This window comes from Lissotriton helveticus, chromosome 12, assembly GCF_964261635.1.
Source record: "Lissotriton helveticus chromosome 12, aLisHel1.1, whole genome shotgun sequence".
NCBI classification, from domain to species: domain Eukaryota; kingdom Metazoa; phylum Chordata; class Amphibia; order Caudata; family Salamandridae; genus Lissotriton; species Lissotriton helveticus.
Window position 1 is genome coordinate 498138845 of NC_136073.1, and position 27825 is coordinate 498166669.

Sequence of the window (27825 nt, forward strand, 5' to 3'; positions counted from 1 at the left end):
GCCAAATTATTTTAAGAAGTGCTGAACTCACATCATTGCTGTTGGATTCACCCAAGGTGGCCTCCCCATAAAACCTGAGTCAGAGATACATGGTTAGACATGTCCTATGACATGTACACCACTCTTAGTGACCACATGCTCCTCATCTGGACACATACACACTGGTCCACACAAGCTCTCCCCAAGGTCGAGAGCCATCTGTTTGCTTTTTTAAAATGTAGAGATTGCCTTATTGTACCTCTTGAACTGTATATAACAATGACCATTGTACACTGATAGACTTTGAGGAGATGCATTCTTTCAGGGCTCTCCTAAGATGAATTCATATCTGAGCAACAGCATCCACAAAGCCATTACAGCCTCTTTCCGGCAAAGGGTGGAACAAGATCATTAGACCTTGCATTCAATAGAAACAATTATTATTGAAAGACAAGAAAAGAAAAATGGATGGACAAAAAGAAATGACTTTAGCAATGGTTGTGCAATCTTTCTTTTGATACTATTTAGTGGCAGACTCCAAAACGTCTGAGCTTCCTTTTTTCCATGTCCTTTATCTGACATTTTAACTTTCAATTCAATATTATTTGGCATCTTGAGAGCTTGAATTACTTGAAAATTTAGTTAGACATTCAAAGTTCCCAAGATAAACTTGTTGCCTTAAACATTACTCCCATATTTCAGTCTCTGCTTCCAAGGCATCCTTGGAATCCTCACTTTGTCTGATAGTACCAACTGGTCACATTCCGTTTCTTCTTCATTAAAATAATTTTAATTTGCCAGTTCATCCTTGCCTCTTCTTTCTATCTCTGAAATACAATGTGCTTTTTACTAACTAATAAAAGCCTTTGGTCTGCACATGCAGAGGAGAAAAACATGCATAGAAACAACTTTCACATTAGTGTTAAGTGTCTCGACTGTAAGCTTAAGGCCCTCAATCACGTTAACTTAACATTTCTCTTTAAATGCATATTAGTTCTACACCCTGCATATGATACAATAAATTAAATCCTTAATACAGGAATCAACTATATTATACTGCACTCTTATATGTGACACAATATACGAATACACATACTATTAATCAAAAACGATAACTAGTCACATTTTTCAATCTCACTAATCCCTGGCAAATGCACGGCAGAAGATGTGTTTTAGTGCATCACCTTACAATCTAAGCCTGTAGAAGATTAATGTCAGAAATCCAGATGTCTCTAACGGAAAAAAAATGTGCCCAGGCATTTATGTTTCAAACACACAATAAATACACCTTCTGTGCCTTTAGTGCACAATATCCCATTAATACTATTGCATCATACGAGTACATGAGGCCAAAGGTAAATATATATACCTAGCCTAGTCAAACGTAAAAGGATGGAGCCAAAATTATGCTACTCCAGTCCTCCTTCTGTTTGTGATCAAGCTGCAGTGATTACAATCAGATCATTTTCAGATTTGATCAATCAAAACCTAGTGATCTTGAGCATTGTTCATCTGGACTGCTCTAGACGCTTCATATAATCATAATTCCTGCTCTGATCTTCTTGCAACTCCACGTCTGCTCTCTTTCTCTTCACTCCCTGTCTAACTTGTGCATGCTGAACATAAAAGAGTACCGGAGAACACAAAAGGCAGTCTATTCATTGCAGTACTTGAGAGTCAACATCACATTTAAAGAGTCCAATGGTGCATTGTTTAATTTTTATTCTTCATATGTATTACTTGTATTGAACAAGTATGCAGCTTCAAAAAACAAAGGCTGCCCACACGTTTCATCTTGGTGATCTCAAGGCTGAGAGAACCATAAGCAGACATAGTGCGTATGAAGTGTCGCAAGGTCATGAGACAGTTCAATCTTGATCTGTAGTTGAACTGTGTACCGTAATTCTACAGCTCAACAGATTTTAATTATAGCTGCAATGCCTTTCTATGTTAGGAAAGTGCAAGCCTGCCCTGGGTGCATCTTGGGAAAGGTCAAGTAGGGAAGTCGAGAGAGTCGTATGTTGCAGGGAATTCAGCATTAATCCATCTGCATATAGGTAGTTGGAAGGCCCCATAATCCGGATTTAGCGGGTACTTAGCAGCGTTCTAAATTCCTGGACTTCCTACTGGAAGAACTATTACATCATACTCTCTGATACAAGCCCACAACCACACCAGACAACAATAGACTAGGCCTAAAAATGAAGTTTGTTAGACTTTTGTATGTAACTTGTACATGCTGATATCCCTTTAAGACCAGAAATAGGAATATCACACAAAGGGCGATAATCAAAAGAAGTTTAAAAATAGCACCATTTATTAAATTTCCCAAGCTACCAAACCATTGACCTGTTGAAGCACACCCATTTCCAATAGCCTCCCAAGCACCTGTTACTTCCAACTATTTCAAATCCTTCGTTAACTGGGATGTATTCTTAATATATTTTTCTAGGTCCTTTCTTCATCTGGGATATCAGTACAGCATTGCTGAACTTTCAACTTCTTGCCGACTTTGCACTCTTTTGTGAGCAAACGGTCTAATGCAAGGCGGTTCTGAGAAACCACAGATCTTATCGCAATCATCTCAGTATTTAAACATTACAAGGAATTTGCAGAACTAGTAGCCAACATATCCACTATTGTATACAGCTTTCAAATTTTTAGATCATTCAGAGTAACACCTACAGACGGGATTATAGCACCAAAATTATCTCCTACTACTTGTGCTGTTCTAACATCTCATTTAGTTCTGGATTTCTATTTCCTGTAAAAGATCATTAAAATGTTCCTCATGATGAATCATCAGGAAACCATTGCCAAGATAATAGGTGTCATCCAATACATATGACAATTTGAAATATGCTTTTTGCCCACAAATAAAAAAGATTCCAGGAATCACAGTATCCCGTCCCTCCAGGAAATTAGAAGTTTTCCCTCTTGCTTCAAAAGTATGCTCACATATGCTCACCCATGGGAAAAACAGATGTATGCCTCTCCTCTCTGATTAACATGTATACAAACCTTTCTTCTGTGTCTCCAATCTAAAACCTATTGCTCGAATATGAATTTAACTTGAAAAAACAAAGACAAGAGACATTTGGCAAACATGAGCAGTTGGTTGAATTAAGCACTGTGACTGGGAGCAAAGCATACAGAAGCGGGTCTGACGTATGACTCAAAAAGCAATCGTTTTGAGTGCCTTTATATACATTTCTTGGAGCATCATACAACTAACAAAAAAAACAATTGATTGACGGAATGCTGACCAAATATCAAACATTCACCTCCACTACAAAGATTTGGGCTAAATTCATGCACATCAGTCTTGACCCTGCTCCCCATAGTAACAGTCCAGCCCAAATTGCCAGACTAGTTCCTCCCTCGAATGCAAACAATCATCCTGGGATCAGTTTCGGGGTATCACCCCTCATCAGCCAGGCTAGCTTTAATCGAGTGGCATGGTGAGCACAGGATCTACATCTGGGTATACCCGTCCCACTCAGGGTGATAAATGCTATGTCTCCCTCTGTGACCAAGGGTGTGCGCAGACGTGGGTGCTTGATTGCTGTGTCACTGGATTCAAGCTAGCCATGCTGATGAGGGTTGATAACCCGAAACCGGTACCAGGATGCTTGTTTGCGTTCCAGGGAGGACCTGGACTGTGAGTTCGGGCAGGACTGTTCCCATGAGGAGCAGGGTCTAGACTGATTTGCATAGGGCTGGGTCCAAACAGGGGTGGTATAGTGAGCAAAATAACAATGGATAAAACCCAGATCTCCTGACTGGGGGTGAGTGGCTAAAAAGTTTCAGCACTCCGTCCATCATCGTGTTGTGTTTGCTATGTTAACCTAAGTGGGCAAGGCTATGCCCAGACATGGGTCCCTTGCTCACTGGGCCACTGGATTCAAGCTAGCCTGGCTGATGAGGTATGATATCACGAAAGTGGCCACAGGATGTTTTTTTCCGGTCCAGGGAGGACCCGGCCTGGCAGCTCAAGCTGGGCTGTTCCCATGAGAAGCAGCGTCAAGACTGATTTGCATATGGCTGGGCCCAAATTGGGGTGGCAGAGTGAACGAAATAATGATGGATTAAACCCAGATCTCTTGACTGGGGCTGAGTGGGTTGAAAAGTTTCTGCACTCATCCATCACCTTGTTTTATTTTGCTATGTTCGCTCTAAGTGGCCATGGGTATGCCCTTCGGTGGGTCCCTTGCTAGCTGTGCCACTGGATTCATGCTAGCCTGGCTGATGATGGCTGATAGACTGCAACTGGCCCCAAGATGCTTGGTTCTGGTCTAGGGAGGACCTGGTTTGGCAGTTCGGTTGGACTGTTCCCATAAGGAGCAGGGTGAACACTGATTTGCATATGGCTAGGTCCAAACTAGGGTGGCATTGTGAGCAACTGGGTGCGAGTGGTTGAAAAGTTTCAGCACGCCATCATCATATGGTTGTGTTTGCATCATAAAACTTTTCATAGATCCACCAAAGGGAGAGTAATGTGGGCCTAGTCCTGCAATCATATATTATTTCTACCTGATAACAAATGCAGTTTGCACTTGACCTTGGGTGGACACAATGCGGGCTACTGGGTAATGTGTCCAGATGTCTGGCATGGAGAGAACATGATCAGAGTGTGTGCTGTGTGTGCTATGTCCTGATTGACTGAGTGTTCCTAACTTCATGTGGCATCTAACTTTATGGTGTTTTGGGAACGTGTTCCCCTCAGAACATGTGTGCTTTATTGGGGCCAATCTTCCTGGTATATAAACAACAAAACTTTTAGGGAGGGCCGGAGGGATGTTTACAGACCAGCCTAGGTTATATCCCTCAAACAACTACATATACAACATACAAACCTAGGGGTCTAAAAGAGAGGGTGTTGGAGAACCTCTAACTGAATTGTCCTAATGTTTAAATTAATACATCAAGATAAAGCCAAAACTGATTAGTTATTGTAAAGGACGTGGAATTCCAACAAAGGGCCACCGGTGATTGTAGAAGAATCTCATTTAGGATTCCCATCAAAAGTCTTGTAATGATCAATATTATCATTTGGTTATCCATTAGGGTCATATGTCTCTAGATCATTGAGACATTGATCCTACCCTTTGTCAAAATGGGATTCCGACCCACAATCACTTTAGGACCAAGTGACTCTGATCTGATGGGATCAAGTGCAGTGCAACAAAATATATAAAGTGGTGAATTTAAAATAGGATAGAGAACCACAGGAAAACTTTATTGAAAAGGGCCTCTTCCTGTTAAAACCAAGAACAGTGCAACAATATATGTATCTTGCAGTTTAACGAAATACCTGCATGGGGGCCAACATGTTTCAGCCTAAATGGTAAAAGGATCCTAGGCTTTCTTCAGGGCCTCTGTTCTAATTCATAAATCCTACTGCGTGTAATGTGCAAAATTAATAAAAAGTATTTTAGTGAGATTGCTAAACAGTAATATCAAAAAGGATATAATTTTCCAACATCTGATAGTACTCCGCCGTATCACCTGGTGTGTGAAACATCTATAACAACAAACTCACCGTGGACACATTATTAGAACCATCATTGTCCCAAAACATCTGTCCAATCATATTCCAAGAAAGGACAGTGTCTACTCACCCAGTGTGTCTAGGGAACAGACCTCACCTCTCCTGGACCTGGCTCAGGAACTGTGAGACCCCGCTCTGTGAAGGCAAAACATCCTGGGCTTAAATGCAGCAGAGAGACCAAATCTGTCCTGCTCAGTACTGTATAAATAATAAGCCCAGACTATCATTGTCTTGCCTTCTGAAATTCAACTTACTCTCCTCATGCTATCCACAAAAGACTTTGACTACTCAGGCTCAAAACCAACCCTCTGGCTAAGATACATCATCAGATGCCGGTGTGCTTAGTTACTGCAAAAATGCCCTGCAAAAGACGGTATATCTCTTTACCAAGTACTCCTAGTAAGATCTATACAGGAGGGAGTACATTTATGCGGGGCAAAATAGCCCAAACGTTGCAAATAACTCAGAAAAAAGTCAGGAAAGCGAGAGGGCGCTGCCTACCTGTCCGTCGTTGCCTCTAGCCGGTACCGAGTCAGAGGGAGGCAACGAACAGGACCGGAAAGGCTCTTTTCAAGCTCGAGTGATTGGCCCAATATCCAATCAACAAAGCGTTAATGTACATAACGCCGGTTTTGAAATACAATCAGATACTAGTCGTCTCACGTTGTACAGCAAGGTAATCGTCTTTTGGAGAGAACTTACTAGTGTGTGAAAACTGTGTATTCTGTCATTCTTCATACACGGACCTTCATCTAGAGCCATGCGCAGGTTGCGTGTTCTCGCGAGGATAGACCCAGGACTAAAAAATGACGTCATCCTATGGTCATGAGTAGTTCCTAGACTACAAAGGCTTAAAAGAAACCACGTGGAGAGTCTCAATATAACTCTAGATATTATGCCAGTTTATGAAATAGCGCACAGGGGACAGAACGTAAAATTTACCCGTCTTTTCATAAAAAAGTTAATGCATTAGTTGGCAGACGAGATACGAGTACATAGTCTTGCGAGAGTAAGAAAAACTACCAAATTACATCATCCTTTTGCCTTATGTAGTCCTTTGAATGATGCTTCAGGATATGCCCGGGTATCTAGAGGAAATTCGAAACTGTATTCATCTCCAGCTAAATCTAGTGAGATACGCTCCAGGGATAAATTAAAGATGCTGCAAGATAATAGCCAAAAGCTATGAGGACGATTATAGGTTCTAGGGGGTGTTGAAAACCTTCCTTTATATATAGGGACTACTTGTTAAAATCTCACTTGTAGTAGCCATTCATACAGCCCTACTGTTGTCAAGCCCACGAGCAGCAAAATTCTCTATTGGAGGCTGAACCAGGGTATTTAGTCATTTAGCCCTTGACTGTCTGTGTGCAATTTAAATACCCATTTCTGTTCTTTTTTTAACAGTAATTTGGATATGTCACTTGTGTGGGAGGGAATGAACGGTTTCTCTAGGACCGTCCACCTGAAGTCTGATTCCCCATGGTTATGCTGTATGAAGTGTTTTGTCAGCTTAGAGACATTCTTTTTACAATGAAAAGTGCTTTTGTGTTCAAGCATTCGCCTTTCTGGTCGTCATTCCGATGTATCGCTCATTGCATGGACATGTCAGTTGATAAATCAGATGGGAGCTATTACAATTAGTAAATTGTCTTAGTTCCCAAGGTCTGTTCGTGCCAATGTCAATACTGGTCGTGTTTGATGTCTGTGAGCACATGGATCATCCACCACAAGGGTGGTGTCCAGTGGCCACTGGTGAATCCCACGGTGTTCCAATGGTTCTTCTTGGTAGCTCTTTGGGGCGAGTGTGTACTAAGTGATCTCGCAAATTGTGTGACCGTTTGAAAGCGAATAGTGGATATTCTATTTTGTTATTACTACAATTCAGTACACTCCAATGTCGTCTAATTATTTTCTGAATATCATTAGACTTGGTGTTAAATGTGCTGACAAACGTGAGACGATCCAGGGATGGTTTTTGAGTAGGGGGCTCCAAAAGTGCTTCACGACTATTGTTAGTTGCTCGCTTAAGGGAGCGTCCAACCAGTTTGGCGGGGTAATGTCTGGCTATCAATTGGCTGGAGAGATAAGCTGCATGTTTCTCGAAAGTTGCAGATGTGGAACAGTTCCGCCGAACTCGGAGGAACTGTCCGAAGGGTAAATTGTCACGCAATGACTTAGGATGTTGGCTCTCGTAGAGGAGGAGTGAGTTCCTTGCCATGGGCTTGCGAAAGTGTTCACTTTCTAGGCCTGTAGGAGTAGTGTAAATAGAAAGATCCAGAAAAGCAATCCTCTCCTTGCTAGTCTCCATGGTGAAACGCAGGAATCTATTTTGAGTGTTCAACCACTTGTGAAAGCAGAGAACAGAGTCAAGGTCGCCTCTCCACACAACCAGGACATCATCAATATAGTGCTTCCACCATATGATGGATGCAAAGAAAGGATTCGTAGCTGTAAGTACGGACTCCTGTTCAAAATTATGAACATATAGATTTGCTAGGGATGGAGCAAAAATACTGCCCATACTGGTCCCTGAAGTCTGGAGGTAGATGGTATCCTCATATCGGAAGTAATTATCCTTCATGGCGATTTTAGCTAAGGCCATTATGAAAGGGACTGGGGTGATAGAGTCACGGTCCAACTCCCCCAGGATGGAACTGATGGTATCCAAAGTCTCATCCTGGGGGATGGAAGTGTATAAAGATTCAACATCTAGGGAGACCAGGTAGTCCGTCTCCTGGTTGAACTCTATTTCGGGGATCGCCCTTAAGACGTCCGTTGTATCTTTCAAATAGGTAGGCATAGTATGCACTATAGGTCTTAAAAAGTGATCAACGAAAGCCGAAAGGGGCTCCAGGACCGATCCCTGGCAAGAGATGATCGGCCTCCCAGGTGGTGATCTCTGGGCCTTCTGAACCTTGAGTAAGGTGTAGAAATAGGGCATAGTCGGCTGTTGTGCCTGTAAAAATGTGCCTCAAGGGGCGTTATCCAACCTTCTGCCAGAGCCTCTACCACCAGGATCTTGATCTCACTCACCAATCTGGCGGAAGGATCTGTTGTCAGAGGCAGATAGGAAGTCTGCCTTTATAGTCTAGGTACTACTCGTGACCATAGGATGATGTCATTTTGTAGTCCTGGGTCTATCCTCGCGAGAACACGCAACCTGCGTATGGCTCTAGATGAAGGTCCGTGTGTGAAGAATGACAGATTACACCATTTTCACACACTAGTAAGTTCTCTCCAAAAGACAATTATCTTGCTGTACAACGTGAGACGACTAGTATCTGATTGTATTTCGAAACCGCCGCTATGTACATTAACGCTTTGTTGATTGGATATTGGGCCAATCACTCGAGCTTGAAAAGAGCCTTTCCGGTCCTGTTCGTTGCCTCCCCCTGACTCGGTACCGGCTAGAGGCAACGACGGACAGGTAGGCCACGCCCTCTCGCTTTCCTGACTTTTTTCTGACTTATTTGCAACGTTTGGGCTATTATGCCCCGCATAAATGTACTCCCTCCTGTATAGATCTTACTAGGAGTACTTGGTAAAGAGATATACCGTCTTTTGCAGGGCATTTTTGCAGTAACTAGGCACACCGACATCTGAGGATGTATCCTAGCCAGAGGGTTGGTTTTGGGCCTGAGTGGTCAAAGTCTTGTGTGGATAGGATGAGGAGAGTAAGTTGAATTTCAGAAGGCAAGACAATGATAGTCTGGGCTTATTATATATACAGTACTGAGCAGGACAGGTTTGGTCTCTCTGCTGCATTTAAGCCCAGGATGTTTTGCATTCACAGAGCGGGGTCTCACAGTTCCTGAGCCAGGTCCAGGAGAGGTGAGGTCTGTTCCCTGGACACACTGGGTGAGTAGACACTGTCCTTTCTTGGAATATGATTGGACAGATGTTTTGGGACAATGATGGTTCTAATAATGTGTCCACCGTGTGTTTGTTGTTAAAGATGTTTCACACACCAGGTGATACGGCGGAGTACTATCAGATGTTGGAAAATTATATCCTTTTTGATATTACTGTTTAGCAATCTCACTAAAATACTTTTTATTAATTTTGCACATTACACGCAGTAGCATTTATGAATTAGAACAGAGGCCCTGAAGAAAGCCTAGGGTCCTTTTCCCATTTAGGCTGAAACATGTTGGCCCCCATGCAGGTATTTGGTTAAACTGCAAGATACATATATTGTTGCACTGTTCTTGGTTTTAACAGGAAGAGGCCCTTTTCAATAAAGTTTTCCTGTGGTTGTTGCACTGCACTTGATCCCATCAGATCAGAGTCACTTGGTCCTAAAGTGATTGTGGGTCAGAATCCCATTTTGACAAAGGGTACGATCAATGTATCAATGATCTAGAGACACATGACCCTAAAGGATAACCAAATGATAATATTGATCATTACAAGACTTTTGATGTGAATCCTTAATGAGATTCTTCTACAATCACCGGTGGCCCTTTGTTGGAATTCCACGTCCTTTACAATAACTAGTCAGTTTTGGCTTTATCTTGATGTATTAATTTAAACATTAAGACAATTCAGTTAGAGGTTCTCCAACACCAATCTTCCTGGACCATTGCAGTGTTGCTACCTATCGGTGGAACGAAACGGGGATTTTCCTGTTTACACGTTTGTTTTGCTGGTTATATGCCAACTCACCTGCGACCTGCCAATCAGTTGCCTCAGACCTAGGTCATATGACCTGCCTGACCACGTATTTCTGACTTGGGGTTGATGGAGAGGTCATATTGGGTGATTTTGACAACAGTGATTCTATTTTGTTTTCATGCACACATGTATCATTGCGTACATCAACATCAATATTAACAATTGCCCCTCTATTTAAATTTTCAACTACATCATTTACCCCATACTTCACGACAGTCCCATTATTAGGAGCTTGTTGTGTTTCAGTTTTAACTATTACTACTTCCGTAATTACTTGCATTCTACCCAATTTGAGGACTGTATTTTTACAGCTAGAACCCTCAACTTGTAGAAAACCACACCAAAACAGTACAAAAATAAAAATAGGCAGCAATGACGTACACAGTCCTGTCACCCACAGGGGAAGCCTGGAGAACCAATGATGTACCAGTCCTTCTCCGGAGTACCTCCCTCTTTACGCATGTTGGTTTGTAAACAATGCAGTGCTTGGATGGCAAGAGTCAGAGTCCTATTGTTCATGTCAGTGCCTAAGATAAATGTGCAACAGGATACACCAATCTTGGCACAAACTACTCCCTCCATTGCGGGGATCATGTCCAACACATTCCAATGTTGCATCACCATGAGGCGGTATGGCTCTTAGTTCTTCTTTGATTGCATTAAGGCTGAGCTCAGTACAGTACATAATTTTTCTCATTTCCCATTTGTTTATTTGCAACCAGAGGGTGTTTGCTTTCATCTGCATGGTAAAGAAGAGTATGGACCCTCCTGTATTGACTTGCGTGTCAGAAAAGAGTCTGCATTCTTGTGGAATGTCCTTGAACTTAACCCAGCCAAAATAATCAGCAGTTCTTTTCTCTTGAGCCTGATGCTACAGAGTTGTTTTCTTCTGTAGCAGATGTTGGTAGAACTCTGACAAATCTTCTCCAGGAATGACCAGGGTAGGGATGAGTATGTTGATCAGGGGGCACAGGCCACATCATCTGAGAATGAGTTGGGTGTAGGCAAACTTGCTGCACTTCCAGCACGTATCCATCAGTTTGAAAGTGCCCCATTGCGTGCCCTGTACATGCAGTATTGCACCACAGGTCTCATTTGTGCAGAGTGAAAAAGTTCCTTTTCCTCTGAAACCCAAAGAATACAGTGTACGTTTCTGTACAATTAGGGGTCAGCACTTTCCTTCTAACCATGTGTACCTATCCATCGCAGAATCACATATTTCCTGACATGGATTATCTATGCTGGTGTTTAACCCTCCCCTAAGAGTCTCATTTCCTTTTGTATCAGTGAGGTGGATGGCCCTACACTGGAACTCCATATCCAGCTTTTATTTGTTATTAAGGAAGACTGGCCCTGCCATGCTAAGGGCCACCCTGAGCTCACAGATGGAAGTGGGAGAGGACGTGTTTATGCACTGGTACTGTGGTTTTGCTACCTCCAAGAATCTGTTTTCTATAAATTCTCTGGGGAAAACAGTAATCTCCCCTATAGTTCTCCATCTGCGCATCCTGTCTACCTCTGTTTGAATCTCACTAGGATTAGTGAAGTGGTATAGTGCTGTGGGATTGGTCTCGTAATAGGTTACGTACACTACTACTCTATGGGATTTTACTGTGTGGGTTGCATATTTGCCCTAATCCTGCATAGGTCTAGGTGGAGAAGGCATTTCGCTTTTCTGGAGCTATCTCTTGCGACAAGCAAAGCCTTTCTATGCCTATTGTATGTGGTAGCAGTGAACAGACATACCTTAACCTGGCTGATGTGTGGGCACCCATGACAGTGATTTGCTGATACCATGTGTTGTGTATGAGTGTGCTGTGTAGTGTGAGGGAAAAGTATTGTTGGGTTCAGTGCAATTATAAGTGAAATGGGAAAGGTTCCTACGCAAACACTGTGCAAATGTCGGGGTGTGCTCCATTTACTAGGCATTTCTTTGGCAACATATGGATGCATATATCAAAAAAAAAAGGAGAGAGTTGGAGTAGGCAAAATAGGGACCTGTCCTCCATGGTATTATGTAAATAATCAAGAGAGGTACACTCTATAGGAAGGAGGGAGAAGGGAAAGTACTTATATTTATTTGCAGAAAAAAAATGAAATGTTTTTTTCTTTTTCATAAAACCCTCACCCACCCGGGTTTCCCCTTGGTGGCATGCTTCAACATTGGGTCCATCCCTGTCCTCTACAGACAGGAGCGTGCTACGAACTACGAATACGCTGGAGCAATTACTTGTAAAATACAGGGGTGTCCTTATACACCTAACCGCATATGGTGAATTAGAAGGGAGTTTTTTTTTCTTTGCAAAAGTAAAAAGAAGGGTTAAAAATACCAGATTAGAGGGTCCAGATTTTTTTTTGATTTCCTACCCCCAAAATGGTATGCTAAAATCTTGGGAAAATCTCTAGGCGTAAATGCCTATTGTTTCACTTAGTGGTCAGCTAATTTCATGACTATCCACAAGGCATTTCATCAGGACCTGGAAAGGAGAAATGATGATCCCACTCCAGGTGTCATTATAAACACAATAATAATAAAAATTCAAAATTAAACATACTGCAGCTATTTGGTCAGTGTCAAATCACAAAGAACCGCAAGGATATTAAGAGACAAGAGAGATTAAAAACAACACAAACATAAGGTCTATTCAGTATTTCTTAAGTCGTGATAATTCTGTGGTAGTGGTGGTGAACTATATTTTTCAAACCATGCCAAAGGCGTGAGTACATCTGTGGAAATGAGGCACACAAGACAATACAAGCATTTAACATATAATAAAGTGTCACCAGCATAGACGTGTTTACGGATAATGTCATACTTAAAATGCGACCATCATTGGGCCCCATGAGTCCATCAAGATGTTAAAGGAGGGAAGCCTGTTGTCAAACCCTACATGTAAGGTCAAAGATATAAAAATGAGTGAAAAAAGATCGAGTACGTAGGATAATTTGGCATGTGTCCTGAGAAATGGCAGGACCCCGCTACTTACTCCATCAAGGCTACTCCCTCACCGTAGACCTGACTGGACTCACCGAGGCTGCAATGTTACTGGAGCCATGGGCAGAGAAGATTTGAAACATGTGAGCGTTTAGTGTGCCTCCGTATTGTCAGAAAAAGGCTAGACCACGCACCGCGGTTCAAGTTCTTTTTGGTCGGGCTACTTCGGGGCTTAGAAAAAGATGATACTGGCGTGCTAGTGGTTCCACATAATGAACGCCCTAACTTATTGTTGGGAAATAATGATTTCTGGTTGGGAAAACAAAGTAGATCTAAAAAGGGGGATCATTTCCAGTGAAGAACAGTGTCTCCATGAAAATTGTAGTATGCACTGAAAAAACTTTATTAAAACATGAGACAAGACAAGGGACAGATGTATGAGTCCTAAGTTGTCCCTAAACTAAGGTTCTGACTGGACAGAAATAATGTGATCTATTCGATATGACCATACTATGTACAGGGTATTCCTGAATTAGGAAACAGTTTTGACCTCTAAAACTTTATTGACAAACACAATAGGCACAGGGAAACCCTCTTGTGTCCTCACAGGATTAATTATAAACGTAATAACTCTAAGTCAATACATTTTCTCTATTAGCGTTGGTCTTTTCACCATGGATGATGGGAAAAGATAAGCAAATTTCTGGAAGTGGATGAACAGAGAAAAACGCATGCATTATAGTGTCATCATTGTCAGACTCTGACTACCTAGGGGTAATATATCCTGACTACAGGGTTACTATGTAATACTCCTGAAGGTTTTTTGTTACGGCCTATTGTACCCGATGTAGAAAGCTGTCATATAGGGTACTATCAGAGGCAGATACTACAAAAGTATGGGTTTTGTGTGTGCTTGGAGGGACTTAGAGTTAGAGTTAGTTACAGTCTACTGTAACCAATGGAACAAGAAGTGTGCTATCAGAGGCAGGTAATACCAAAGAATGTCTTTTGTGTGTTTGGAGTAGCCGTAGAGGGTGCTACGAGATGGCAAACTACTAAAGTCTGGGCTATATGTTTAGGTAAACATACCCCATGGTATATTCTCATGCAGTCCATTGTCGTGTTATTTGAGTCTATAGACCCAGCTCTGCTCCTTTTCATAAAGGTCAGCCTCGTTACCAATCAGTTCGATCACAGTCCATCTCAAATCCCTCAGAGTGTGTTTCTGTTCCAGAAAATGAAAGGTAATTTTAGTTGTTGCTCGTTGGCATCTTAGGTTAATACGAAGTTCGCACTTACATGTTCTTACTTTCCTTGGTGTCATTCCCACATAGTGGAGATTACAAGGGTATGTGACTAAGTATATAATGTTTTTTGACTCACAGGTAGTGAACTTCCGTTCTTCCCAGGTTGTGCCATCATTAACGTTTTTTTTTGTTTACTGGTGCTTGTGATGTGGCACACGCTGCAGTTGCCGCAGGGATGATGGCCACAGAAGGGTGCCAGAAAACCATGGTTGGGTGTGTTGTCTCGAGGTTTTTGTGGTCAGGTGTGTAAGACATGTCCTTCAGGTTGCGGTTCCTTTAGTGTGAAAACATGGGTTTGGGTAGCGTCATTGCGCATCCACTCAGAATGCACCAGTATTTGTTTATTGTTTTACTGATGGGGTTAAAGGCGCTGTTGTATGTTGTGATACATATAGGACGTGTCTTGTCTGGTTCCTTTTTGGTGTGTTCCAGAAGGGCTTGCCTGTCATTATTCCTGGCTCTTGTCCTTGCATGTAATATTATTCCACCTGTATAGTTACATGCTCTCAATTTGGCGCTGAGTTCAGTTGCTTGTAATTTGAAATCCATAATATCGGAGCAGTTCCTCTGGAGACGTAGGAACTGCCACAACGGTAAATCCTCCCTTAGATGTCACGGGTGATGCCTGTCAAAGCTTAAGAGACAATTCTTTGCCATGGTTTTGAAGTGGGTCATTGTCTACAGACCTTCTCCATTGGCAATGACATTCAAGTCAAGGAAGACCATTGTGGTTCTTGAGATCGTGTAGGTAAATTTCACATATTGTTTTTGTGTTTTATCGCTGGAAAGGGACCCCTCCAGCTCCAAGTTAGTTGGTTGTTGTCTACTTGTCACCTGGAAACAGATTTTTGTAGCGGATATATGGAGATATATAGGACAGGGGATTGGAGCCACTTCAGCGAACAGCCATCTTGCTCAGCGGTCAGCCACGCCCGCACCCATGCTCCTTATTGTATGCGTGCCATTCACGGCACTTGTGTGGGGAACCTAGTTTGCCTGTGCTTTATCAGGGACTCCATGATTTCTGGAAACTTTTTAAGGACTGATACACTCTAGCTTCTCTGGATCAAATAGTATTAGATACTACGGTGATAGTTGGGGAAATACATTCATGGGGATTACTGGTAAAACTACTACTACAAGCTCAGTACTACATATATATATGCATAAGAATAGACATTTCACAAACACAAACAAAACATGCATATGAAGGGCCCCAACCTGAAAGAAAGTGCAATTGTTAGTTCAAAACATGTGAATTCAGCCGGAAAATAGCAGATATGGAAAACATTTAGAAGAATTAGCGGCACCTTCATAAAAACATTGAGTCATTAACAACTCACAATATTCAAGACAAAAATGCAGCTGCAGCAATTTACAAAGACCACAACATTAAGAACCCATCAATTGATAACAACAATGAAGAAAAGAGAGAAAAAACTGACAGAGAAAATATGATGACTTAGTCAAAAAATACCTTACCCCGCTCCTTAGCTCATGCTATCCAATGATTAGGTGAGCCCAATAGTCTGTCAATAATGGCTCTTGCAACAACATTTTTTGAGAAAACAAAGAACAACTTGATAACCCCAGGCCCTCCTTGGCTAATGACAAGCTACACCTGATCAACAAGGTCCACATTTTCCCTAATGTCCAATTACACCCTATATTATGTCCAGGGGTCATGCATGCCATCTGTAGCACACCCAGCTTTCCAAGCAAATAACACTTCTCACTTCTTTCAGATACCAATAGTATTAGGAAACTGGTAGCACTGAAAAAACTCTCAGATTATAAAATAAAATCTAGACGCTAGCCCTACATCACACCAAGGGCCTACACCTACCATCTCTATCACGCCCAGTGGTCCAAATGCTGAGGTCTTGCCCCAAGGGACAAGCATACCATCTGTATCACATCCAGCAATCCAAGTGACAAACAACCTTCAGCCTTCCCAGCATATTGGCTATTGAAGAAAGGTGACCTATGCTGGATGGCCTCTTAAGCCTCCTTACGATTACTCAGTTTGGACACATAAAATAGGCAATAGGTCAGATTTTTGTCAGTGGCAGGGTGATCACGTTACATTTTTGCTATTCTTCCTAGTTTGTTGCCATACGGCAAATGCTGGGACTAAGAATCAGATGTATTGTCTTACCCACTGAAAGCAGCTTCTGGGTGGACCTCAATCAATTGTGGCGTCTGCTCACCTTCCTTGCTGTGCAGATGTGAGTCAATCATAATGGGGTCCATTATGATTCCAAGCACCAATCTCTCCTGTCTGGCTCACCAAAATGTTGCTCAAATATAAATTTACCTTGAAAAAACAAAGACAAAAGACATTTGGTCAGACAGGAATAGTTGGTTTAATTAAACACTGTGGCTGGGAGTACAGCATACAGAAACTGGTCCGGGGACAAACTCACAGTACAATAGTTTTGAGCACCTTTATATACATTTCTTGGAGCATCATAAAACTATTTATAGATCTGGTTTAGGGAGAGGATTGTAGGCCTGGTCATGGAACCATACATTATTTTAACCTGATAACAAATGCAGGGGACTCTCGACCTTGCGTGGACTCAATGCAGGCCACTGGGTAATGTGTCCGGATGTTAGACATGGAGAGCGTGTGATCACTGCATGTGCTGTGGGTGCTCTGTCCTGATTGGCTCAGTTTTCCTAACTTCTTGTGGCATCTAATTTCATGGTGTTTTGGGAACGTGCGTCCCTCTGGCCATATGTCTTTATTGGGGCCAATCTCCCCGGACCCTTGTAGGTCGCTGCCTATCCGTGGGACTAATCTGGGTTTTTCATGTTAGAACCTATGTTCTGTTGGTTACCTTCTACCCCACTTGTGATCTGTCAATCAGTTGCCGAAGGCCTAGGTCACAGGTTGATAGATAGAGAGATTATTTCTACAACAGTGATTCGATTTTGTTTTCATGCACACATTTATCATTGCATACATCAACATCAATATTAACAAACTAAAGCGGCTAAATTCTTTTTTCCTGATGTTGAATTTCTTACCTACTCCCCATGGGATTTTTTTTTCAAATTTATTTTTTATTGAATTTCTGTTTGAACAAGAACAATAGACAAGCAGGATAATACAATTTCCAGCAATTTACCGATGCTCCTTACATGAGGCTAGTTCGTAGTTACAGAGAATGACATGAGATCCGTCAGTAATGTCACAACCATTACTTTCCTCATATCTGCGAATCTGAGCTTTGTCTGTGTCAAGCGTAGAGCGAACAACTATATTTTTGGGAGTCACAGCAAAGATTAATCAATCACCCTGTAACAGAATATTTGTCCTGCCCGAATTAGAGGAAGTGACTAGAATTTATCTCACGACATCCTGTACCGTTCAAAGGGTGAGGTGTAACATTGTATGCACAATTTTCATTAATATACGGGCACAGTGTGTGACACATATTCTAAGCGTAGGCATTCGATTCTCTTCTCTGCTTGCAACCAATAGCAAACTAACCCCTGCCAACTGGGAGGGGACCTTAATCCTAAAAAACCCTTTCCCTCCCCCTAGTAACAAAGAAAATATAATGGTGGTGGTGTCAGGTGTGTCATGCATTGGACCAGTACGTGCGGTTACAACTAATACATCATTCTCAGGGCGGATAGTGGCTTACTATCCTAGGGTGCTATCAGAGTTTGTCCCATGGGGCATCGGCATAAAGTTGGTGGTCTGGGAGCTAAGATTGAAAGAGATGCATATCCCTAATGGAGGGTGGGCATACTGCCAGCGGCAGCCCCTGAGTCAGATAGGCAAATAGCGGACCCCATTTATATTCAAAATGTTATAATCGTCTCTAAAGATATCCATCCCTCTCTCCAGATAGAGTATCCTCCAAAGTCGAGCTTGCCACATCAAAAGGGTGGAGGCCGCTGTCTTCTTCCAGGCAGCAGCAATGGCTGCCCCTAAGCATGACCAAAGAATGAACTTGTCCGCTTTTGGTTTGGTGCACCAAGGACGGGTCCCTGATGCCCAAGAGCACTCCCTCAATAGTGGTTGGGATGGGATAACCCAGTATAGTTTTGATATGGGCTAGTATCTCCTCCCAGAAGGGTCGCAGCATGGGACAGTCCCACCAGATGTGTTGGAAATCACCAAGGAGGCCACAGCCTCTCCAGCACATATCGGATGTTTTTGGAAATATTCTTTTAAGCTTGGTTGGATAAAGGTACCAATCAGTCATGGTTTTCATGTGCGTCTCCCGCAGTTCCATGGAGTGGTTGAATTTTGCTATGTTTGACCACACCCCGGCCCATTCCCTCTTGGTTATGTCCCTCTGAGCTATCCCTTCCCATATGGCCATATATCTAGGTCTCAGTGAGTTGGTGGATGCCAGGAGAAGCTTATAGAGAGAGGATATTGCCCCCTTCATAGAGTCAGCTGTTTGTACAAATTTTTCAAATTAAGTCTTCTCTCGCCTGGCAGCGTCATGAACCTGAGGTGTGAATGCCCAGCTGGAGGTAGTGATATTGTTCTCCGGGCCTATTTGGCATTCTCTCTTACAGGACTCAAAGGTTAAGATGTCATAGTTGTGAAACAGGTCTTGTAACATGAGGCAGCCCCCTCTTTCCAGGCATCAAAGGTCCCTTCGCTAAGAGCTGTTGGAAAGGCCGGGGTGAAGTGTATCGCTGTGTGTGGTGAGGGGAATGTGGTCCACTCGGGTCCCCTAGATAAAGAGTCCCATACCCTCAAAACAGTGTGTGTGGGAGTGCTAATATATGCGTTGACTGGCCTATCGTTTTTAGGTATCCATAATAGGTCCCATATCGACCGCTCTGCAGTGGCCCTATCCATGTGCAACCAGTGCTTTTCCGATGCCCGTTTAAACATATATTACAGAATGCATGGGTTAGTGACTAAACTGTGTGAATGTCTGTATCTGTCTGTCTGTTGGTGTGTAAGCGGCTGCATGGGTTTGTGAATAGCTACATTAGTGTCTATATAAGTTATAGATTGGTTGTCTGAGTATCTGTATGGGTGCCTGAGTGTTTGGGTGGGTGGGTGAGTGTGTGTATGGATGTGTTAGTGAGTGAATGTATATCTCAGTGGTACATTTTTGAGTAACTACATATGTGGAAGGCTGTATATATGTGTGTTAGAGTATTTAAATGGCTATAAGTGAGAGTGTGTGATTGTGAGAGTGGCTGTATGGATGAGTGTGTGCTTGTATCAGTGATTGTATAGGAGCGTACAAAAGTGCTAGTATTTGTATGAGTAAGTGTGCTGGTGTGTGTATAACTGCATAGGTGAGTAAATGGGTGTATGATTAAATATTTGCATGACTGAATAGGTGTGTGAGTACCTCTATGGATGGGTGGCAGTGTGTGTCTATATAAGTGAATGAGTGCATATGATAGTCCTGTACTGAGTGACCATAAGTATGAGTGACTGTATGGGTGAGTGAGTAGATGTGTGTATAGACCTAAGAATCAGTGAGTGAGTATGTAGTTATTGGTGTTGGAGTGTCTATGGTTTTGAGAATGGCTGTCTGTAATTTAGAGTGGGTGTATCAAAAGTTATATTAGGATGTGAGAAGATGCCTGAATTTATCACATGGATGATGGCATCAGTGATGTGCTCAGTGATGTCATTTGAGACGTCATCAATGATGTCATCAGTGATGTCACTGACCATGTCAGAGTGATGTAATATGTGATGTCATCAGCAGTACATTGCGGGGGCGCAAGTTATAGTTAGCTGAAGTAACTCTAACTATAACGGGGGAATTTCCATGGTTTTGTATGAGTGAAATGTCCGACTATAACGTCCATGAAACCTATGGTTTATTCAGTGAATTTCAAAGGTTTTTTAAATCCTAATTTCTAACTATAACGTGCCTGAAACCTATGTTTTTTTAAGTGAATTTCTAAGGTTTTTTAAATGCTAGTTTCTAACTATGCCTACAAAGGTCGGACCTGTAAGGAAAGAAGAAAAACATACAGAAAGAAGCAAAAAAAAAGCAGAAAGAAGCAACAGAAGTCCACAAAGACAAAGAAAAGTGCAGGAAGAAGGAAGACATGCAGAAAGAACAAACAGAGGAGCAGAAAGAGGCTTTGTTGCAAAATCATCCTGTACCCTCAACTTTTTCAGATGGGTACTGGTGGTAACTGACTCTGACTAACCAATCCTAGAGCCAGTGCAATGCTCAAAGACACTTAGAATACAGTTAAAACACCTACATACACTAGGGAAAACTATGCGTTGGGACACCCCTGTTATTAGTATGACCTCCTCTGTAAGCCCCTAGTGTATAATAGGAGAGGGGGATTAAAACTACCTCTTAAAATGCGCCACAGGGCCCGTTTGCTCACTGGTGAAGGGCGGGGGGTGGCTGAGCTGACATGTGCAAACACGCCCTGTGGCCATTTTAATTTGGTGGATAAAGTCCCTTTGAATCCAGAGTTCCCTTGGGTACAACTAGCCCACCAGGTATCTCCAGTTAGCACCACAGAGCTGCGTTGCAGAGAGGTGTAAAAATTGGCATGGCCTGGACCACCTCTCTGCAACGCAGCGCAGTGGCGCTTCCTGGAAGCACTTGGTGGACTAGTTAGCCCCCAAGGGCCCTCAGGATTGAAGAGGAATTATTTCCCCAACTTAAAACGTGTCACAGGGCATGTTTACACACGTCATATCATGCCCCATCCCCTCCCTTCACCACTGTGTAAACACGTCCTGTGGCCATTTTAAGTTGGAGTTTAAGTTCATTTGAATCCTGATGGTCCCTAGGGTCCAACTAGTCCACTAGGTACCTCCAGTAAGCGCCACTGAGCTACGTTGCTGAGAGGTGTAAAAAGTGGCACAGCCTGTAACACCTCTCTGCAATGCAGGGCACAGGCACTTACTGGAAGCACCTGTTGGGCTAGTTAGCCTCCAGGGGCCATCAGGATTGCAAGGGAATTATTCCCCAACTTAAAATGCGCCATAGGGAGTGTTTGCACACGTCACCTTAGGTCCCCTCCCTTCCACACTGTGTAAACATGCCCTGTGGTCATTTTAAGTTGGGAGAATAAATCCCCTTGAATCCTGAGGGTCTCTAGGGGCAAAATTGCCCCCTCGGTACCTCCAGTAAGCTCCATTGCAGAGAGGTGTAAAAAGGGGCACGGACTGCATCCCCTCTCTGCAACGCAGCGCAGTGGCGCTTACTGGAAGCACCTGGTGGGCTTGTTGGCCCCCAGGGTCCCACAGGATTGAAGGGGAATTATTTCCCCAACTTAAAACGTGCCACAGGGCATGTTTGCACACGGGCAGTCCTGTATTTTTTTTATTTTTGAAAATAAAATTTTGGGGAGGAGGGCTGCGTGACACCGCTCCCGGGCCACTTGTAGCTGGGACCCCATCCCCCGGGGCTGGCCCTCTCCATTGGGGACCATAGGGGGGTCCCCAATTCCCCCACGGTCCCGCCTGCTCTCCCTGTCCCTCGGGAGCCGGCATTGCTTTTTCACATGGGGAGCTGCTACAATGCAGCTCCCTTTGTGGAAAAGCAATTTGGTTTGCGTTTTGAAAGAGAGAGCAGGTTTCCCTGCTCTCTCTTTTAAAATCCATACCAAGTTTTTCTCGGCAGGATCCGCGCACCCTGCGTGGATTTTGCCAATTTTTTAAATTATTTTTTTAATTTTTTTCTTCTTTCTGTGTGTTTTTTCTTCTTTCTTTACAGTTTTAATGTTATTCTTCGACCAGACTGCTTCGTTTAGCCAAACTTTAAAAAAAAATTCTTTATTAAGGTTTTTAGCACAAAGTAAAATAGAACAGCAATTAAAGCGGGCACATGCCCATAAGAAGTCAAGAGTGCTGGAGTTGCCCATCCAATGTAACCACCACTCCTGATCATGGGGCAAAAACTCCTAACAATGCGTAATCAGCCAGAGAGCATAAAGTAACACTTGAAGATGAAACCAGCTGTAATATGTTATTGTTTGAAAGTGGGGGCCATGAAGACATACCTATAATACATAATGTGTTCTGTAGGGTGTTAGGGTATTGGAAGTGTTTTCCATATCACCGATTTCTTGTTGGGGGGACCTCACCATTTTGGATCAGCTGCGATCTGAGAGTGGTTGATGTGGTCTCACCTGTGGTTCTTGTAGGTACTCCAGGTAACAGGATTATAGTCATGTGAAGAACAAACATTGGGGGGAACCCAAAATCTACAGAATCTCTTCCCGGGGGGGGGGTCTCCCCTCATTTTGACCTCCTGATTTGCAGTGTAGCATCCCAGATAAAAGATGATGGACTGAATGCTGAACATTTTCAAACATTCACCCCAGTCACAGATCTGGGTTAAATCCATTGATTATTTTGCTCACCAAGCCACCCCAGCTTGGACCCGGCCATATGCAAATCAGTTTTGACCCCACTGGAACAATACTGCCTGAACTGCCAGGCCAGGTCCTCCCTGGACTGAAGAACAACTACCCTGGGAATGGGTTTGGGGTATCACTCCTCATCAGCCAGGCTAGCTTGCATCCAGTGGCATAGTGAGTATAGGACCCACGTCTGAGCGTACCTTTCTCAGTTAGGGTGACTATAGCAACACAAAATGATAGATGAAATGCTGAGCATTGTCAAACATTTACCCCCTGGCATAGATCTGGGTTGAATCCATCGTTATTTTGCTCACCATGCCACTCCGTTTTGAACCTAGCCATATGCATATCAGTCTTGAACCTGATCAACATTGCAACAGTCCAACCCGAACTGGCAGGCCAGGTTCTCCCTGGACTGGAAAACAGGAATCCTGCAACCGGTTTCGGGGTGAAAGTGTTCAGCATTCTATCCATCATCTTTGTATGTTGATATATTATCTCCCTAAGTGGGAAGGGGTAGATGAGGGCTGGCTGATACCCCAAAACACGTCCCAGGATCCTTGTTTCCGGTCCAGGGAGGACCTGGCTTGGCAATTTGGACTGGACTGTTCCCATGGTGAGCAGGGTCAAGACTGATTTGCATATGGCTGGGTCCAAACTGGGGGGACGTGGGGAGGAAAATAATGTGGGATTAAAGCCAGATCTATGACTGGGGTGTTTGAAAAGTCCATCATTTTTGTTGTTATGTTGTATCCCAGATAACACGAATCAGACTTTTACTGCTCAGGAAATGAGCCTTCATGATAGAGGCTGTGTCTGCCCTTGCCCATCTTAAAAGCTTCCTTAGTCAACACTTCTGGTCTGGCACAGCACTGGCCTTCCAGGACATTGCTATTTGCCTCCTAAACAGTACTATTTGCCTCCTAAACAGTACTAGGGCTAAGTCTATGAACCTATGAATATATATTTGTCACCCTGGGTTCTAGGCCTCAAACCCCGAAGCCTTCCTTCAGGGTGAGTGATATTGTATGGCCTACTAAGTCTTATAACTGTTCTGGCACTTCTTTCCACACAGGTCCGTTAACGTGGTACTCCCACTCCATCTGCTAACAACCAGCATCATGAAAGCAACACCTGGGGCACTCCGAAGGGGCCTCTGGGAATATACATTTGATGCATTCTGGAATCAAGTAGGGCTGGTGTAGGTAATTAAATTGTGTGTAGCAGAACCATGGATTTCTAGAGATCTCTTCTGCCTGTTGCGTAGCACCCTCCCATTGTTTTCTGGTCAGTGCAGCCATTAGGTCAGTTGACCCCTTAACTTGCTTCCAACTCCATTGCATAATCTTGAGTGTGCAATACCTCATATAAGACAGTGACCATCTTCTTTGAATCACTGTGTGTTACCATGGTTTGTATATGCAGTCACATGGTTTGCTCGGAGAGCCCCTGCCCCCATTAGGTGGCTGTGACATGTTGTATAGTGTTCTTTTCTAAGAATCGACCCGCTGGTAACCAATTTATGTCGCTAATTTCTTGGAATTACTGTAAATATCCCTCCTTATATAGATCCTCAGTGAGTAGCACCCCTTTTCCGTCCATTTCCATGTATCCCTCCATCTAATAATATCTCTTATTGCCAGTATTGATAAAAGTGGGAGTTGGGAGAGTATGTTGGGCTTCCCCCTCTACCAAGTAAATATGTGTATCCGCATCTATGCTCTTACACCATCTGTCTAGTTTCAGGTGAACGTGGTTGGGTGTCGCATAATAGCCAGGTGAGAATATTAGCACTGTTTAGGGTACATCTGGGTCCGTCCCTTTCCGAGTCCTGGGCAGTCCCGAGCCACCCCAACAGCCACTGCAGTTGCACCACTGCATAGTATAACTCATGTTTAGATACCCAGAGTTCCTCACCATTAACTGCCATTGTGTTATATGCTGTGTGACTCTTCCTACCTGTTCCCCAAATCCAGTCTGACTGCAGGCCATGAAGGGCTCTGAAGAACTGCCCAGGAAGAACTAGTGTGAGAGCCGCATAAAGATATAATTGCCAGGGTACTACCTACGTTTTAGCAATTGCCACCTGGCCCATTGGGGATAGATGTAGTGAAATCCAAAAGGGAGAGTTGCCTTCTATTAACTCAATATCAGAGTGGTAGACATTTACCCCCAGATATCTGAATGTGTTGAAGTGCCACTGGAGTCTAGTTGACATCCGAGACTCTACCCTATAATCCAGTATCCAATGAAGTGGGAATAAGCAAGACTTAGTCCGGGTAATTCAGCACCCTGACAGTTCCCTGAACTTGATTCAGAAAAGGGGGTGGTGATGAACAGAGTGCCTGAATTAAGCAGATCACTCTTACCCAGTCCAAAGATCAGGGCTTGATCCATCACCGTTTTTTAGCTCACTGCACCATCCCAGCTCAGAACTTGGCTATATGCAAATTAGTCTGTTCCTGTCCCAGTGCATGATGGGAACAGGGCAAACCAAACTAGCAAGCCAATTCTTATACTGGGAAGGAAACAAGCTACCGCTTGTTCAGCCATCAATGATGGAAGAGATATGAGGGTGTCGCATAAATAGATTAGGGCATCAACGGCATACAGTGATATTGTGTGCCACTCTTCAAACGCCCAAACACACTAATTTCGGACCCTTTAATTCAACCAACATGTCAGGGGCTCCATTGCGATCGCAAAAATGAGCGTGGATAGCCGTTCCCTGCCTGGAGCCCCTATGTAGTTCAAATCTGTCTGACATTGGGCACCGGTCCTATCCCTCTCACTAGAATTACTGTAAAGTGTTTTTTTCCCATTCTTGATAGGTCTGGCCAACTCTCATCCTTGCTAGTACTGCAAAGAGGTATGTCAAGCTTGGGTGTCAAGCGCTTTTTCAGGATAAAGTGACACCATCAAGCAATTCTCTGGATGATGTGCCCCAATAAATCCCAACAATTGGCAGATATTCAAAACGATATTATTTTCTGGTATGAAACCATTTTGGTCCATGTGGACCACTTTTCCCATTACTGCCAATAATCTATTTGCCAAGAGCTTCCCCAGTATTTTATAGTCCAAGTTACAGAGTGATAGTGGTTGGTATGACCGTACATGTAGAGTGTCCGCCCACTCTCAGAGAGCACAACAGCCAGGGCCTTCTTTGATGGTCTCTAAAAAGTTAGCCCCATTCTTTTAGCCTCCTCTTACACGTTTAACAGTAGTGGAGTCCAGTGTATACCATAGATTGCATATAATTCTATAGGGAAGGTGTCCATATCCGGCATTTTATTTTGTGCTATCTGTGCTATGGCCTCGTGTAACTCATCTATCTGTATAGGCTCCTCCAGCTCCATGCACTGCAGTGGGGCACGACAAATGAGAGGGCTCCCGCGCAAGAAGTCCCTCACCTGGTCTTGGGATGCTGCATCCTGTGCTGCATATAAGGTATATTTAGGAGGGCAGTATTTATATCCAATTGGGCATTAAGAACTTCCCCAAACCTGGTGCGAAGGGACCCTATCAGGGAATGAGGAGTTTCACCTCATATTACCCATGCAAGTATTTTGCAAGCACACTACGCCTCTCCATATTATTGCACCAAGTGTTCTCTAAAATCAAGTTTCAAGAATCTGGTGGTAAATTCAGTATGAAACGCTTGAAGTTCTTGGAGGCGCCTCATTCTGTCCGGCTGTGTAGGGACAGTATCCTCAATACCATGTAAGTCCCCTTCAGTTGCTAAGAATTCCCTGCACAGGGATTGCTATACTCCTCATGATGTGCTGATGCAGTGGCCATGCATGACCACTTTGTGGGCCTCTCATTCCAAAGCTCTACTTGAGGTGGTACCCGCATTAATTTCTTTAATTTGTGGAATGCGAGATGATATTTTGTTGCTGAATAGCATGCTGTGAAGGGCTTCTGTCTGCAACCGCCTAGTTGGTATTTTGTCCCTTTCCATGCACCATTGTACTGCCAACAACAAGAGGCAGTGATCAGAAATGGTGCATAAAAGGTATTATGTTTATGATGTGTGTTGTCAGACCTCAAAACTACCTAGAAGCAAGTCATAGGTGTACATCATGTACTGGGGAGTAGAATGAGTACTCCCTGCTATTCAGGTGCAACAGTCTCTACACATTGTGCACCCTCCCATTCTTAATCCACCATTGGAAATGTTGTTTCAGCCTATGGCACATTATCCCAGTGGGAGGCTGGACCTGTCCACTTCTATGTTCGAGACACAGTTGTTGTCTCCCACCCAGATAGTTCATACCTGTGGACCGCGCAGGATAGTGGGAATCAGATGGGCTAGGTATTGAGAGAGACTCGCCATTTTTGCCAGCAGTACAGAACGTTTTATACGCGTACGAGTACAGTCCACTCACACCCAGTATAGACTCTGTTAGCCTAGCCTAGCCTAGCAGTGCCTAAGCCACGCCTCGCCAGACCAAGCCCAACGATCGACGAACGGGAGTCGGAGCGTGAGCAGAACAGAGCCGGAGCGTGAACAGGACCGTGAGAACGACCGGGGTAAGTCAACGTCCGAGGACCGAGGTTGAGGTCTACTACGGACGTGGCAGCGCGGCGTTCAAGACATCCCCCTCTGCCTCGAGAACACGCGGCGCCCGCGGGGCAAGAAGAGGCAGGGAGACGGGGGGAGCGGTGGGCGGTGCGAGCCGGAGGGTTTGCCGGCTGGACTAGACGAGTGACGGGTAACGGGAATCAGCCCGCAGGGAAGCAAGCAACGCAAGAGACCGGCAGCCCAGGGCGGACCGCGCAGAGACCCGTGCAGGTGCAAAATAAGAGGAAATTTCTGACGAAATACTTGTGGAACCCCCAAGGAACGTCATCTCTAGGGGGGGGCACTGATACCACTGACTGGGCATTTAGCAAAAGTGTAATCTAGCAGTGTCAGCAGAGGAGATATTTCAGCACAAAATTTGGCGGCCCCTGATGAAACAAGGGGCCAAGAAGAGCTAAGAAGGGCACCAAATTTTCCAGCATAAGAAGACCAAGTTCAACGGAAA